The sequence below is a fragment of the Octopus bimaculoides genome, chromosome 10 (assembly GCF_046866305.1).
Source record: "Octopus bimaculoides isolate indiv1 chromosome 10, ASM4686630v1, whole genome shotgun sequence".
In the NCBI taxonomy this organism is placed as follows: domain Eukaryota; kingdom Metazoa; phylum Mollusca; class Cephalopoda; order Octopoda; family Octopodidae; genus Octopus; species Octopus bimaculoides.
The window spans coordinates 66,348,775-66,367,511 of NC_142937.1; the positions used below are offsets into that span (position 1 = coordinate 66,348,775).

Genomic DNA, 18,737 nt, shown 5'->3' on the forward strand with positions numbered 1-18,737 from the left:
ATCATTAACAATTTTTAAGTAGAATCAGTATAATACAGTGTGAGATAAGGTTAGACATTCACATAACAGCCAACAAGCTCCTCAAGTTTTTGTCTACTTAATGTCACTCATAAGGCCTGGGTCAAACCAACATTATGGTGAACTACATAAGGCCATGGTTGGATGGGACATACCGCCATAGAAACCTGTTTCCAACATTACAAGGTAAAAGCCTCTGACAGACACCCCAAGGTAGCACAGCAGACCAAAAACAACATGGATAAGGTCCACAGAAACTGAAGCACTGACTGCAACTGGGGACAACTGACAATTGCAATCCATTGCCAAAGAGATATCTTCTTGGCACGCTATGCTCCACATAGAGCCAAAGGAATTAAATAAATAATAAAAATTCCATGCTGGGCGATGAAACCCAGGACCTTATGTTTACAAAGCAAACTTTTAAACTATTTGATCATATTGCTTCATCATGCTTTATAGGATATACACATGTTTCAGCAAAATGCCAAAGGTGATGTGCATGGTCACATAATATTTCTACTACTGTCATACAATTATTTCAACATGTGTATGTTCTATAAACCATTGAATACCACACTTGTTTTCTGCTTATGTTTTCTATTATTTGGCGCATACACCACATGCTAGCCTATTCCAAAGTTGACACCCTGCATCATACTACACTGGATACAGGAATGAGAGTGCAGAAAGCCACCACTGAGCCAGATTTTTGGTAGCATGTTGCACTTTACTGTACCCCCTTATTTATATATATATATATATATATATATATATATATATATATATATATAAACAGGCTTCTTTCAGTTTCCATCTACCAAATCAACTCACAAGGCTTTGGTCAGCCCAAGAAGACACTTGCCCAAAGTGCCACAGAGTGGAGCTGAACCCAGGACCATGTAGTTGGGAAGCAAACTTCTTACCATACAGCCATGCCTGTGCTGTATGAGTAAGTATGTAGATACATACTCATGCACACACATATATGTATATGAGCAAGTAAATGTATTTGTATAAGTACATTTACATATAAAATGTATAAGCTTTTTATTCATTTTATTTAATTTCTTCTATAGTTGATGAATATTGTGGATTCAACTCCAGTACTTCACCTCCTCATATATGTCTATATGGTTTCTTTATATTTCTTACTATAGCTTTTTATATGTTTGTATGTAAATCTGTGTATTTGTGAGTATGTTTCTTGATAAAGAAAATATATGTGTACATGTGTGCATATATACTTATATATGCATATACATGTGATTATTTGCTGACATGCATGAGCATATGTGTAAATATATATGTATGTACCTATATATGTAGGATTTGATATGCATACAATATATATATATATATATATATATATATATATATATTATTTTGCTTAAAAGAGTTCCAACACTGTCTGTTTTTTATGTTTTATTTATATTCCTGCAGAACTAATGTGGGGTATAGAATATGGAATATACAATATATAATATGATATACAATATACAATATAAAATAAAATAACATAAAAATGGATGGCACCATGAAAGAAAGTATTGAATGTAGATGAAATATTGAGTGTTCAATATAAAGGATCAAATATATAAATATATAAATATAAATATATATATATAAAGGCGACTCGAGTTTCAGGGCTATTTCCCTTCGTCATGGCCGGTATGACAGACTTTAACAATGCACGTATTTGTGCATGTGTGTTCCATTGTGTATATATATTCATGTGTACCTTCATATATTTTGTGTGTGTATAATATACATGTCTCTCTGTGTATATATTTGACAAATATGTATGTCTGTGTGTAGTTGTATTTTTATTATATACATGAGTATATCTTTATAGATGTAGTTATATTATTATATCACACTACATTTTATTCTATTTTTATATTTTCCCCTCTAATTAACTAGCCAATTTCGAAGTTTACTGATCATCACATAGTCTTCAATATTTTTGACTGAAGATTCCAGAAAGAATTATAAATCATCCTAATATAAAGAGTGAATTCATAATTTTCAGTTAGTTTGTGAAGTGCAGCACTCAAAACTTTTGGCTTTTCAGTTACCTAGATAATTTCAAAACCTCATAAAAAGCTTATATATACTCTTATGTAGAGTTTTATTTCTCCTGTTAACTTCTACAGGTGTAAATAAGATACCTAGAAAGAGAGGTAATTATAGAGGTGTCAAACTATTAGATCAAGTTATGAAAGTTAGCAAAAGAGTTATTGTGCAATTGATTAGGATGAGAATTGACACATATGCGATGCAACTTGGTTTTGTGCTAGGAAGAAATATCACTGATGCTATCTTCCTAGTGAGGAAGCTCGCATACAAGGGTTTTGAAAGGGTTCCATGCTCTGTGATCTGATGATCAATAAGGAAAGCTGAGATAGATGAATGGTTTGTGAGAGCTACACAAGTCATGTACAGATGTGCAATCACTAAAACGAAAGTAAGTAATGAGTATAACAATGAATTCAACATGAAAATAGAGGAACATCAGAGCACAGGGCTCAGTCCTTGGTCCCTTCTGTTTATTATAGTCCTCCAAGCATTAAGAGAGGAGTTTAAAACCAGCAACCCATGGGACCTAATTCTTAAAGCAATAATGGTGAAGAGTTAGAAAAATTCAAAGTATGGAAGGAAAACCTAGAATTGAGAGGTCTATAATAAATTTAGCAAAGACTAAAGTACTGATAAGTGGGTGAGAAGACAGGACCCTGATACCATCAAAGAAATGGCCATATTCAGTGTGAGTATTGAGAAGGTGTAGATAGGAGTTCTCTACAATGTAACCAGTGTAACTATAGAAGCACAAGAGGTGTCATGTCCTCAACAAGACAAGACTAAATATCTTAAATCTAGATTGTCTCCACTCATTTGCCAACCACATTAGAAAGTGTACTGGGTGCATTTTATCATGGCATCAGTACTAGTGCAATAGTTTGTACCCTGCAAAAGGTATTTTACCATGGTATCAGTACTAGTGCAATACTTTGTACTGTGTAAAACATAAAAAAGAAAAGCTCCTCAGTGCTCTATGTTAACTCTGTTCATGTGAGGCAATGTGATGGATAGTGAGAAGAGAGGATAGTACCAGAGGAAGAACTATGATGAAAAAGAGAAAGAAGTGAAGGTAATAGAGGAGACATGGTGATTGGGATGACAGTGTAGAAAAGGGGTGATAATACTAGAAGGAGTAATGGAAGAGACAGCAATGATAGGGTGCAATGAGACAATAATGGTAGGAGTAAAAGGAGAAAGAAATGGATAACCATAAAATAAGGGAGCAAAGTTGTCAACAGTAAGGAAGGAGAGCCAAGGTTAGCAATATAGAAGGGTAATACTGGTTGGTAATGATGAGTAATTGAGATGGCTACCTAAGGAAGAGGGATTGATGGCTGAGTAGGAAGTGGGTGTACTGCATCCCTTGGTTCTCTCTCTCCTACCAGTAAAGGAATAGCTGCCTATTGACAGCTATACAAGTTGTTGTCAAAAGGTTCCCAGACTAATTATGCTTGATAAAAAATAACTTATTTACCTATATTTTAACATCATCTCCATCAAAATAGTCACCTTATGCAGCAATATACCAGTCCCAGAGTTCCTGCCATTTTTGGAATCTGGCCTGGAAGTCATTTTCCATAAGCAAGCCAGGACCTTCCGTGATTTGCTCTGAATCACAACAACGGTGTTAAAATGATGAGCTTTGAGTTGCATTTTCATCTTGGGGAAGAGATGGAAGTCCACAGGTGCTAAATCTGGCGAATAGGGCAGGTGCAGAAGCGATACCATGTTGTTTTTGGTGAGAAACTAATGAGTGAGGAGAACTCGGTGACAGGGTGCAGTGTCATTATGAAGAATCCAGTTCTTCACACTCCACAGATACCAATACTTTCACTGAATGTCCTCCCTCAAATGCTTCAAAACGTCACAGTAGAACTCTCAATTGACGATCTGGTCTTGAGGAACAAATTCTTGATGCACAATACCACATTTCCAGGGGTGATGCTCAAGGCAGGTCTTCCAGAATGCTCATTGTTTTCCAGAGATGTTCTTTCGCTTTTGAAGTGCCCGTGCCACTGAAAACATTGCATATGAACCATTGCTTTGTCACTGTAAGCATGTTCAATGTCTCTGTAGCAGACTTTCCAAGTTTAATGCAAAATTTCATGTTGGCTCTTTGTTCCTGTCCATGACAAAATCACAGACTACAGCATACACGTGATCACAAAAACACAAATTTCACAACTTGCAAAGTAAAACAAAGCGATATCACTCAGCACACTGCCTCATGAAGGTCACTGCTGTCTCTCACTGCACACGCAACTGTGTGCTGCCATCTGTTGGTGCACTACAGAACTAGTCCAGGAACTATTTGATACCACCTCATATCTCTGTGGGTATGAGAGAGAACCAGGGAGGGGATATATCAGATAAGAACAGTACCAATGATCCCTCAAAAAAGAAGTATAGGAAGTAGGTACTAGATGCTGGTATGAAAGTAACAGAATGTGGTGAATGGTGAAAGATGAGAGATATACTAAACACTAGCAAGTGATATGTGAGTCAGTGTGTGTATGTACATGAAATGTATGTCAATGAAAGCAGACTAGAAAGGTAATATTTGCTGATACAATAGTGATGAATATCAACAGAGAAGTAAAATGTCAACTGATAGAGAGGAAGTGTCAAGGTATCAAAGGAGTGAATCGGTTATTAATAGAACCAAAGCAGTCCCTTGTTGCACAAGCAATGCAAGAAAAAAAAAAAGAATAAGAAACATAAAAATAATGGAAGAGTTATGGTTTGGATGTAAAGAGACCTTAAGTTTCTCTCATTTGGACGGCTAGGTATGATAAATAGAGAAGGAGCAGTATACAGATGAGAGGGTATCAGAGTATATAATGGAGACTTGGCAGGTACAAAATGAAAGAGCTAGATGCAGATATATATCCCAATTTCCATTTTAACATACATTTTGTCATGTTTCCACATGCAGTCGGGTTTTTTTAGACATTGCATACCACTAATCACATTTTCATCCGTCATCTTCTTCGTGGAATGCAACATCTTAAAATCAACCATCATCGTGTCATCCTAAGTTTTCTTGGTCTCCTTCTTCCACAGATCCCATTCATTTTCAGAGTTCAGCACTTCTTTATGCATCATTCATATATTTCTTCTGCATTTACCTTAAAAGGGTGAGAGCACCAGTAGTACAACATTCAAACTGCAACTCATCTAAGCTAATTCCTTTCTAACCAAGCTATAACTCATTCTCTAACTTTTATGAACTGATCCAGCAATGTCATACTTCTGTAATTACCTTTCTCTAAGGCAATGCTGCTATACCAGCCATTGAGTATGACACCTCGTACAACTTGATTGACAGTATGGATGACTACATGACCAGATACATTCAGCATCTCAAAAGTAATTCCTGATGGTCCTGGTTATCCCTGCATATCTTCAATTGTCTTATCTATCACACTGCATCTACTAGAATGGTCCCTCTGTTGAGTCTACTTTAGGAAGTTTCTCCTTCTCCCATGCATTCTCTACATTTAACAGTTTCCATAGTAACACTGCTATGTCCCTGTCTTTTTAAAAACACAAAGTGCAAATGCGCCATTAGCCACCTGTAAACACATCTTGCCCACATCTTAATTCTTTCTGATACACTGCCTTGCAATTCAGAACATCTCATGCCTCTGATTCTAATGCTGCAGAACATTGGTAAACCTCTTACTTTCTGCTTCTCTCCTTGCTAAATAAACTTGTTGCCAAAAAGCTTCTCTTCTAGTTATTTAGTATAAATCTTTGCTGTTTCCATTCTTCCAATATCTCTAAGCCTGTCTCTTTACTGTTATTGTCCAACTATTTCACTGTTCCACTACTGTGTCATTCTAGGTCTGGCTGGAAGTTTGCCTTGCAACAGATTTAGTTTGATGCCTTCAATACGTTATGTAGGAAGTTCCAGTTGTCCTCTATGCTATACATCTCTATCACCTCCTCCTTAATGCTTCAACAAGTACTTCTCTAAATTTCTGATTATTCATTGGATCTTCAAGCTTCTATATCTTCCTTTTCCAAACAGGTGTTTCTGAGTCTTAGCTGAGACCCCTGTAATTTACACTCTTAATATATTAGGTTGGTGCATAATTATTGCAGCTTTTTTTTCAATAAATTTTATTCAACAATAACAATAACAACATTTAACAAAAACATCTTTAAATGATTATTCCGGAGCAGATTCACCATCTACTTCAATTCCTGCTTGGCGTTTTGTTTAAGTTTTTTGTTGAATAAAATTTATTGAAAAAAAACTGCAATAATTATGCACCAACCTAATATTTCCATCTATTACCTTTGAAGTTAAGTTATTTCTATCACATTCATCATTAATATTCTTTATTCATTAACCTACTTAAGTGACATTTCCAGACTTCATTCTTTTCAAAGTGTCAACACAGATAATTGACTTAATATCTTATGGGACGAAGGTGACAAGCTGGCAGAGTTGTTAGCACACTGGGCAAAATGTAGCATTTTGTCCCTCTTTAAGTTCTGAGTTCAAATTCCACCAAGGTCAACTTTGCTTGTCATCCTTTCAGGGTTGATAAAATAAGTACTAGTTGAGCACCGAAATTGCTGGCCTTGTGCCAAAATTTGAAACCAGTATCTTATGGAATGAACTTCTCTACAATATAAAGATCCTTATGTACAGTAGAACGCTTGGAAATACTTAATATCATCTTTTACCTTGCCATAGAGTATGTGAAACCTACTTTTTGTTTTTCTACTACTTCAGTATATCTAAAAATTAGCTTTCAGTTTAACCTCTACATACAGTTTCTTGCAGCTACTTCCTGATTTTAGTTCCTTCCAAATTTGTCAATAATTATTTCTAGTCTTCTCTGAAGAACTATGTCCTTTAGCAATATCTACTCTTCTCAATAAGTGTTCTTTATGCAGGTCTCTCTATCCATATAAGTCTTAACTAGTACAATGTGAAAGCTGGACAACAAAAATATTTTTCAACTTGGAATTCACTAAACAGTCATCTACATAAAAGAGATTCTCCTTCACCAGAATTAGATTCAATGGGCACAACCATTTGTCTGCTCCTTTATTAATCTGGACAGAGAAAATGTGTCTCAGAACCACTATGCTGATAAGTCACAAGAAAACTAACAGAAATATAGTACAAAATAAAAGCAAAAAAAAAGATAACATTAATAATGAAATATCAGTGCTTTTACAGAGAGGATCACTTGAACACATTTCTCATAATAAATTACTAGTGCATTAATGACATCTTTCCCCACTTTTATACAGTACTCTAATAAAGCACTGGCATTAAACATTAATAATGCAGCAATAATTTATTAATCAAACTAGCTGCCAATAATGCATTCATCATCATCATCATCATCGTTTAACGTCCGCTTTCCATGCTAGCATGGGTTGGACGATTTGACTGAGGACTGGTGAAACCGGATGGCAACACCAGGCTCCAGTCTGATTTGGCAGAGTTTCTACAGCTGGATGCCCTTCCTAACGCCAACCACTCAGAGAGTGTGGTGGGTGCTTTTACGTGTCACCCGCACGAAAACGGCCACGCTCAAAATGGTGTCTTTTATGTGCCACCCGCACAAGCCAGTCCAGGGGCACTGGCAACGATCTCACTCGAAAATCCTACAGGAGCCAGTCAGGCGGTACTGCCTCGGCCACGCTCAAAATGGTGCATCTCATGTGCCACCCGCACAAGAACCAGTCCAGGGGCACTGGCAACGATCTTACTTGGCTTGCCGGGTCTTCTCACGCACAGCACATTTCCAAAGGTCTCGGTCCGTAGTCATCGCCTCGGTGAGGCCCAATGTACGAAGGTCTTGCCTCACCACCTCAGCCCAGGTCTTCCTGGGCCTACCTCTTCCACGGGTTCCCTCAACTGTTAGGGTGTGGCACTTTTTCACGCAGCTATCCTCCTCCATTCTCACCACATGTCCATACCAGCGCAATCGTCTCTCTTGCACACCACAACTGATGCTTCTAATGTTCAGCTTTTCTCTCAAGATACTTACACTCTGACGGGTATTCACATTGACATTACACATCCAACGGAGCATACTGGCTTCATTCCTTGCGAGCTTACATATGTCCTCAGCAGTTACAGCCCATGTTTCACTGCCATGTAGCATGGTTGTTCGTACGCATGCGTCATACAGTCTATCTTTTACTCTGAGTGAGAGTCCCTTTGTCGCCAGCAGGGGTAAGAGCTCTCTAAACTTTGCCCAGGCTATTCTTATTCTAGCAGCTACACTTTCAGCGCACCCACCCCCATTACATGTGCAAATCGGTCTACCCTGTTTACTTAAGCCCTTAGTAATAGAGTTTTAAGTTCTAAGCATTATAGATATTTCCACAGTGCAGTGTACCATTTTTCATATGTACAGCAATAAGAACTTTTTCTCTGGATTGCATAATTACATTCTTAATGTGTTTCTTGTTAACACATTTGTGTATGGGTATGTGTGTGTGTATTCTTCATCATGTTTACATTCATTTTATCCATGCTTACATGGATTGGATGAAACTTCAGGCAGTATTCTTTGGCTTGATTCTCTTTGTGATGCCAACTGAAGGTTGTGTTTATAACATCTCGGTTTCCAAGTGGTCACCTCCTCTAAGCACAAACTAAGCTCAATGTTGCTTAGCTTTTGTGATCAAATGAGAACTTCTACTTTCAAGGTAATATGATGAAACTAATGTGTATGTTTACAAACATACACATAGAGTCCAATTCTTTAAGAGGAAAAAAAAAAACAGATCTTATTAGTGCAGGTGGCACGTAAAATACACCATTTCGAGCGTGGCCGTTACCAGTACCCGCTTGATTGGCCCTCGTGTCGGTGGCACGTAAAAGCACCCACTACACTCTCGGAGTGGTTGGCGTTAGGAAGGGCATCCAGCTGTAGAAACTCTGTCAAATCAGATTGGAGCCTGGTGTCACCTCCTGGTCCACCAGTTCTCAGTCAAATCGTCCAACCCATGCTAGCATGGAAAGCGGACGTTAAACGACGATGATACCAGCGTCAAAAATTGAAAACTCTCCAATTTTCAGAATTCTCCTAACAAAATGTCCCAAGAACTCATTTCGAAAGTTGATTTCTACGTAAAATCTTTACCTGTTAAATGTAACAGCCAAATGCCCTTTAATTAACTCCTTATTGACACAGAAATTGAGACCAGAGGTTTTGAAGCCAAAATCGAAAGATGACACAGACCTTAATATGAACAGCCTCAAATAGCAGTGATCAAACACTGAAGTTTGACTCGTACAGGTGCAGACCTGAGTAGTTGAATTTATGGGTTGCTTCATACCATTCAATAATAACACTGTGCAATAAGTCTGCTTATATCAGGGCTGATTTATTTAACAACAAGAATCTGAATCTTCAGATTCTAGACATTACCAGAACAGCAATGAGATTATTTGGCTTTCTCTTCAGTGCTAACAAATATTCCAGCTCACGGCAGCTGTTGACAAGGTCTCCCTTCTGTCATGGAGTTTACAGTGTTTGTATCTAGAATGATGTACTTATTTTGATCATTCACTGAAAATCTCTAAGGCTGCTCTGAAGAAAAACATTCGCTTCATCAACAAGTTCTCACTGAAAATTCTTAATCTCTGGTTCCTCATCTTGAGGCATTTCACTTCTGATAAGAATTCTACTTCAAAACAAAAATTTGATTTGGGTGACCATTCACAAGTAAATATTTTTGTAACGTCCAGCTTCACACTATATCTTCGTCCTTACGAGCACATTAACAGCACCAGTCTCACACATCATCACTTGGATGACCATACAAGTCTTCAAAGAAAGATAAATTCCGGTGTAATATCAGAAACAACTCTCAGGTTGTTTAGCCTGTGTATTAACGCTTTAGTTTAACCTGTATTATTACCCATGTAAACGACATAACCTATTTGTGTATATGGAATAAGTGTACGTATTGATTATTTTTTTAATCCACTACATGCAAGATGTGAGTGTGTGTTATGGATGTCATTCTGCATGTTAGGAAAGGCATGAACGACGCGCCTACCCAGCTACTGTCCCCATAAAACTGAACTTGATACTCAAGAAATAAAGTCCTTATAATTAGTTAACTACCGTATTAATTAAATACACAAATAAATATAAACTTACACGGAATCTGTTTTAAATATATATATATATATATATATATATATATATATATATATATATATATATATATATATATATGTATGTATGTACGTATGTATGTATTTAAAACAATGTAATCAATCAATCAAATGAAAACTTGTTCGAAAGAGGACACTGACATATCAATGAGCAAACAGGGGAGATAGGTAATAAGAATCTACATCAAATTTAACAGATCGGAAGCCAAAGAAACAGAAAGATGTCTTCCATAATAAAAATAGTAAAATATCGTGCGTTTTCAAAAGAAGTTAAATCAGCTTTTCCTAATGACAACGAATAATCCATTTCTACATTTCCGTCTCAATCGAGTTCGATTTTCATTTTCTGCGAGCAACAAATACGTGTCTGTATGTGCGTATGGGTCGCTGACAGCACTCGTATTTGCTGTATTTTATTTCATTTATATCATTTATATCATGGGTTTCTGGGATATAAACATCCATTATACATTTATGTACTTCTGTATGTGAGTGTCTCACTCAATTTATGATTTTCATAGAAAATCTTCAGAAGCACAATAAGAAACAGTAGCTTCAAAAGCAACACATACAGGACGAAACAAAAAAAAACTTAAAACACCACCTACGCAAGCATCCATAGGAAAAGTCATCGATTCTCTTTCACATGAATACAACTACCAAAAATCATAACACAATTTCATAAAAACGATCTGAAATAGTAAATTTTTATAATCAAAACCTTACCATGTGGATTTGACAGCGTAAAGTTAGTGGTCCAATGTTGTGCAAATCGGTCCATAATACATAACCTTAATCAACAAACGGGTCATATCAAGGATGTTTTTCCTTTCTACTTCTCTTCACATAAAAAACAACGAAGCTATACACTATTAACAATAGTAACACAGTACATCACCATTATAAATGTCTTCTTCAAATAACGTGTTGTGTATCGTTATCTGCTGTTATACTTTCTCATTTACTTTCTCCCTTTCTCTTTCTCTCGTTCGGTCATGGAGAGTTAGGAGTTATTTAATAACGGTTGTCTCCCTTGTTATTATTTTTATTTTTATTTTGTTCAGACTCCAGTCGTTCCATCATCGTTCATCTTGACCTCGTTGTGTCATTGAAGATGAGCCAGCGCTGTTCTCACCTTTGTGCATTATTAAAATATTTTTTTTTAAATCTATCAAATTTTTAGCTTCATTTGTCAACAAAACAATATTTTTTTTTTAAATTAAAAGTCATATATATAATCAAATATAGAAAATTGAAGTGACGAGCGAATTATCGGTAACGCGAGCTTAAACGTTCGTCAATTTAATTAATTAATCATTCAACGTGTTCGGTTGAACACTCGTCTGGATTTTGTAAGAAATATTAAAATGATTATGTAACTATCAATCTCTCTCCCTCCCTCCCTCTTTCTCTCGTGTTCACACGCACGCTTAAATGTGTGTATGTGTGTACAAATCATACGTGCATATGTAACTAGATCCATTAAAATATTTTTAAAGTTGGACAGCTACTTAGGTCATACTTCCATAGACATTCAAACACTCCCTTTTTCCTTGCTGTACATATCATTCTCACTTCCAGAGATTGATTAAGATTTTATAGGCCACTGCACTACAAATACCATGAGGCTCCCTAGTAATGTTTCCGATTTTCAATATTAATCACCAGAGGCCCTACTGCTGGTGAAGGCCCACTGCTTGTGGAGACCCCTGTGCTGCATCCTCTAAAAACTGTTCTTCAAACCCAGAAGTTTGCTTAGTTCCTGGTTCAGTCCCACTGTATCTCACTTTGGGCAAGTGTCTTCTACTATAGCCTGAGGCTGATTAAAGCCTTGTAAGTGGATTTGATAGACAAAAACTGAAAGAAGCCTCATCACTATCATCATTTAACGTCTGTTTTCTATGTTGGCATGGATTGTGTGGCCTGACAGGAGCTGCCCAGGCCCCATGTCTGTTTTGGCATGGTTTCTATGGCTGGATGCCCTTCTTAACACCAGCTACTTTACAGAGTGTACTGGGTGTTTTTACGCAGCACCAGCATAGGTGCATTTACGTGGCACTGGTATGGGTGGTTTTTATGTGGCACCAGCACCTACAAGCCCACAGCATTAGGAATGCTCAGCTGAAGAGGGATGCAGAGGACAAGCCTGTAAGCAAGGATGACCATGGTTTTACTTAGCTTGGCATGTTTTCTCAAGCACAACAAACCACCAGGAGTCTTGATCCCTTGTCATCCCCTCTGTCTACATGTTCCCTCTACAGTTAGAGATCAGCTCTTCTTGATGCAATTGTCTTCATTTATACGCATTAAATGACTATACCAGCACAGTCTTCTCTTTTGCACGCAACATCGGATGCCTTGTATACCCAGTTTATTCTCTCAAATCCCTTACACTTTGTTGTATATGCACACTGACATTACCCATCCAGCAGAGCATACTGGCTTCATTTCTTTCATATATACATGTGGGTGGAGTTAATGTGTGTGTATTTGCGTGTGTCTCTGTTAATCCTCCACCACCGCTTGACAACTGGTGTTGGTGTGTTTATGTCCCTTAACTTAGTGATTCAGCAAAAGAGACCAATAGAACAAGTACTAGGCTTTAAAAAAGTACTGGGTCGATTTGTTTAACTAAAATTCTTCAAGGTGGTTTCCCAGCATGGCTGCTGTCTAATGACTAAAACAAGTAAAAAAAAATTTATAAAAACAAAAAATACTATAAAGATGAAAGTCACAATTGTATGTTTAAAACATTTTTATTTCAGTGACCTGCATTGTATACGACAATGTCTAATAAAAACGCTACAAACAAAAAACATGAAGTAGTTGTATGCTGTCAACTTAATGTGACAGTCCCCTGAAGGGAATAATACTACTGTTGGTTAGACCTAGGAATCTGCACCACTTCCTGTCGGCCTTGACACATTTCCTGTGTCCTTATGTTTACAAGGGGGAGACAAGCACCTCCACCCAGCTTGTCTTCCCCTTGTAAACATAAGGACATGGGAAATGTGTCAAGGCCGACAGGAAGGGGTGCAGATTCCTAGGTCTAACCAACAGTAGTATTATTCCCTTCAGGGGACTGTCACATTAAGTTGACAACATACAACTACTTCATCGTATCACTACTGCATAAATCTCTCTGAGAGATTTAGAAATGTATTATTTCTAAGCAAAAAACATCTTAATAGTTCAATTGGGTGTGAAATATTTTATACATCAGAAGAAAGATATTCTTCCTCACTAGCATTTTCAATATATGTTTCTTTGGAAAAAAAACAGTGGTAATATTTCACTACCACTCAGTTTCTTGATCAATGTCACATTGATTTAAAGGTCCAAATACAAGTTAAAATCTAATTTACTTTGTGATTTATTTATAGTAAATGTAACACATTTCAAATGCATGCAAGCACAATAACTGAAGCACTCATTCACCACACTTCACTTGATCATACAAATAATATACTAATTTGCATTTGCTTGTGCAAGAAGGTGCTGACGTTTGAGGAAACAGCAAGACCATATTCAAAGCAAGACATTAGGCTTAAGTGTTTCAGTGCAGGTAAGTGAGAGCAACACATCTTGGCAATAACACAAAAAAATTTAATCCAGCACAACTCATTTCCTTTAATAAAATATGATTTAAATCATGAGTTCTTTCTCAATTCTTCTCTTTGTCTTCAAATAATGCTGTCGAAAAACAGTAAAGGAAGAGTTCTTTAGGTAGGTAGTACAGTCCCACAAATCATTCAGTCTTGACCACCATACCATTCCTTTCACTGCAACCATAAATCAGCTTGATACGTGATGGTTACTATCAACATTAGACATGAATATGCAAGCACTGAGAACATAATGAAACTCACAATTAAACCTTCTGACCTTGGCTACTTGACTCTTCCAGAAGTATATAAAAACAAGTTCTCTAGTTTGTGGACCAAAGGATAGTTCTCTCTTTAATGAAGTATTACCTCTTATTACAAAGCTTAAGTCTAATAATACTAGCCTCATCAAATTATTTTTATTTCCCAGTATGGATCAGTGGAGTCTATTTCTGGACTCCACTGATCCATATCATCCTGGCCCATGCATGTTTTTGATCTGTTGTAAGCATTCAGACAAGGTTTCTGGTTGGGAATTATCATTACTGCAATCCTCACTGCACCCTGACTCACTTTTTAATGTCTCTAGATGTCAAAAAATAACATTAAACCCACTGGACAATTGTCCCTTTTTTTTCCTTTAATATTTGTGGACTCTGATCCAATTTTGTTTCTTATTAACACACAGGCCACATATGTTATTCTTCTCCAGTACACAAATTTCTCAGCTATAGTTTCTTATCTACAATCCATTTCAAATCTAAATCTCTTACCTGTAATCTATTTCTGTTGTCCAGGTTTCATCTATAATCAAACTTCATCCTGAAAAAGTGATGTCTATATGTATCTATAAATACCACTGTCTCTGCCTTAAACTCTTTCATCTAGATAGCAAAAACAAAGACTTTCGCTTACTCTTCTTCAATGTCTCACTCACCCACCCCTCTAAACTCATCCCCTTCATCTGTCATCCTCTGGACTTCAGTTACCAAATCTGACTACATCGCTTCCTGCATTGAGGACATATATTTCATTTCACTCCTCTCTGAAGTCATTATCCTTGTGACTTCAGTCCTGACAACTCTTCTTGGCTTTCACATTCATCCTATGTTCTTACTGCTAGTGCAGAGACCAAATATTTCAATATCTCCCTTTATACATTAATTAGTTCCATCCCCTTACATATATCCCTGACTGACAAGTGTACTCCAAATACTTTTGGTCTATCTCTCACCTCCAAACCCAGCCCCTACCAAATCCAACCCCTACCTTGCCATTGACCTATCTGAAACAGATCAGTTGGTGACTGAAGCCATCCTCTTAAGCAAGTCTCTTCACATCCCATACATAACCACAACAGTTCACTCTATATCCTCCAAATGGTCCTTTCATAAATATACTGCAGAAGATTTTAACCATGATGCTTCAGTTAGCAGAACTCTTTCGGAATTAGCTTCTTCACTTGCTGCTTGCCTTGCATCTAATTCCATACTGCATATTGGATTCTCTTTCCTAAACTGAATGCTTATAACTGCATCTGTCTGCTATTTCTAAGATTGATGTTTTCTTGGCAGATCACACCATTAAGGCATGTGCTGACAGAGAGCTCTCTCTCTCTCTCTCTCTCTCTCTCTCTCTCTCTCTCTCTCTCTCTCTCTCTCTCTCTCTCATCTACACTCTATCTACTCTGATGTGCTCCAAAATTTGGTTATGTCCCCAATACTCTTCCTATACATCAACAAAGTACTTGTCATCATCTTTATTCGTGCCAGTGTATATGCAATAATATTACCCATCGATCCTCTCTAACCTAACCTTCTATTGTCAAGTGTCCTCCACATACAGTTAGATGCCTCATACTAAAGCTGCACTGACTCCATTAACAGAGACAAAATTAATCTTGTATTCACCCCAGCCACACCTCATACAACCCACTATTCTTCCTTGGGATATGGCTAAACATTTTGTCCAGCACAGTAACGATTCTGCCAGCTCACTGCTTTAATGATCATGATAATGATGATTAGCTGTTATATTTAGAAGGTTTGGTTATTACCTAGAAATGCTGCATTGACTTGTTATCTATCTTATCTTTAGAGGCAGTAATATAAAACAATAATAGAAGTGTCAAAGTTAATACAAATTCTTACTCATAGGAAGTAATCTCATATCCATTGATATAGTCCAAATAGACTTCTCCTCATATCCCAGTTGATTTATTGGTTGTGTAGTTCCAAGTATTGCCAGCTTAAAAAGACCTATGACGAAAGACATTTCAGCCATAACCATCAAGTCCGTTCTTAGATACCATGTATCTAGGATTACATTAACTAACGTGTTCTTTTTGTTTTGAAAATGGTAGGACGGGAGTCATGAAAGAGCCTTGTGCTTAGGTATTGGGCTTTTGATTGTTAAGTCATAGGTTTGGTTCATGGACAGAGTGATGTCTTGTGTCTATGAACACAGTAGTTTATTTCACGTTGCTTTTGTGCACTCAACTGAAAATGAGTAATAGTGATATCTAAGGATCAAGCTTGTGATATCTGGCAGGTGTTAACTTGTCTTGTCCAAGAGGGAGTCTCAGACTCTTAAACTAAACACTTTGAGAATCTGGATAAGTTCTGGCTACATGATTCAGTAGACTCAAAGCAGACTTTGTTTTTAGAGCATAATTTGAGGAAGATTTGGGTGCTATTTCTAGCAAGTAAATCGACCATTTACAGGTGCCCTTTTTTGATAAAATAAGTATCACTAACTTTAATGCGAACACTGTTTGAGATAGGAACCATGACCAGCTTTAGTTAGAAACCAAGCAAAAGTACAACTCTTACTATATATTTCCTATTGGGCAAGTATCATCTTTTTGTTTTGTTTTTCTTTTACTTTCTTTTATTTTCTTTTACATGTTTCAGTCATTTGACTGTGGCCATGCTGGAGCACTGTCTTAAAGGATTTTAGTCAAAGAAATCGGCCCCAGGACTTATTTTTGTAAGCCTAGTACTTATTCTTTTGATCTCTTTGCCAAACTGCTAAGTTACAGGAACATAAACATACCAACATCAATTGTCAAGCAATGGCGGGAGGACAAACAAAGACACAGACGTAAATATATATGCATATACATATATATATATATATATATGCATATACATATAAATATATATATATATATATATATATATATATATATATATACACACATACATATATACATATATATATATATGCATATACATATATATGTGTGTATATATATATGTGTGTGTGTGTGTATGTATATATATATATATATACAACAGGCTTCTTTCTACCAAATCCACTTACACGGCTTTGGTAGGTCCAAGGATATAGTAGAAGACAGTTGCCCAAGGTGCCATGCAGTGGGACTTAACCCAGAAGCATGTGGTTAGGAAACAAGTTTCTTAGCACACAGCCATGTCTGTTCACATGCCATTAATATGTAACTATTAGTTACTGAGTCAACAAAAAATAGGAGTGTCTCTTTCTCAGCTTTGTGGATTAAAGAAATTGAGTAATAGGATAGGTGTGCTAATCTCAGGTAATGATAGATATTTAGAGGAAAAGAATCATAAGTTTCATACGATTAATGAGTCATTCTTCTTTCCATTTCCTTCTGAGGAGGTGATTTAGTGTTTTGGGTTATAATATTGTTTGAAAAATGTCTTTAATATAAGTAACCCCATAAGTTGAGGAAAACATTGTTGTTTTCTGAAGACATTTCTTTTTCTGTTTAGGTCTTGTTTTTTTTTTAACAATTTATATAAACGTTTGTTCACACTCACGATCTCTAGATTGTGAGTTCAATTCCTGGACTGAGCAGCACATTGTGTTTTTGAGCAAAACACTCCATTTCATATTTCATGTTGATACAGTCCACTCAGCTGTAAATGGGTAACTCTGTGATTAAATAACTTTCTTGTTAGGGGAAAAATTAGCTTACTTGCCTAGCCAGTGGGATAGCATCATTCAAAAGCTAAAACAATGCAAAACACATTGTGACCAGCAATATGTAATAACATCCATTCAATAGTCCGATTAATACTGTGATATACCATGATATATATAAATGTGTGTGTGTATGCATACATACATACAAGGCAGTATCCCACAATGCATTTTCAGTACCAGTGCTAATTCCAGCATTTGGGATACTTGATTGATCTGTAGAGGAAATTCAATCCATAGAGGTTAAAACCCATAAGATTCTGACATCAACTGGAAATCTCCACAGAAATGATGATGTCGACATGTTCTACCTAAGAAGAGGCAAATGTGATAGAGGTTTGAGATTAGGGCAGACAGCCTTTGAATGTCAAATAGTCTCTTCCAGACAGTATTTGCTAAACAACAGTAACAAAAATAAACAGATTAACTTAGTGTTGGAAAGGCAAGAGAATGATATCCTACATGTTGGCAGCCAGCTCTTCAGTGTTGAAAAGGGAAGAGAACAATATCTTACATTTTTGCAGTGAGCTCCTCAGGAAGAATTCCCTTCCTGATGATCCCAAAACAGCCAGACTAATACACCTCAAGGAAGATCTGAATGTGAAGCACTTAGCATACCAAAGAAAGACTATTCATGGGTGTGTTTCTCAAACACTTGAAGACAACAGTAATATCAACATGAAGTGCAGCATCTCTTGGACTCGTGGCTACTATATCACATTACACTTCAAAGGCTATGCATTTGCAATCTAGGAACAGGAGATTGCTACAAAATTCCTAATAAACAAAAGGACAGTGAAGCCCTGGGAGCTCCAAGATGCAGTCAAAAATATAGATGGTGTTATATTTTTGTGGAAGACATCATACATGTGATTAGCAGCTGTTCAGAAATATCATCA

The 18,737-nt window shown here is 36.8% G+C and overlaps 1 protein-coding gene across 4 annotated transcripts in view; it reads right to left on the reverse strand.

Moving 5' to 3' along the window:
* LOC106879762 (malignant fibrous histiocytoma-amplified sequence 1 homolog) overlaps positions 1-18,737 on the reverse strand; it is an 82,272-nt gene that overhangs the window by 34,320 nt on the left and 29,215 nt on the right. For 3 of the 4 annotated variants that reach the window (XR_016243433.1, XM_014929446.3, XM_052971262.2), the window contains exon 1: positions 10,994-11,272. The exons of the other annotated variant lie outside the window; for it this stretch is intronic. The gene's annotated coding sequence lies outside the window, so the exon portion shown is untranslated. Of the gene's footprint in view, positions 1-10,993; positions 11,273-18,737 lie in introns of those variants that run through there. 4 annotated transcript variants of the gene reach the window in all.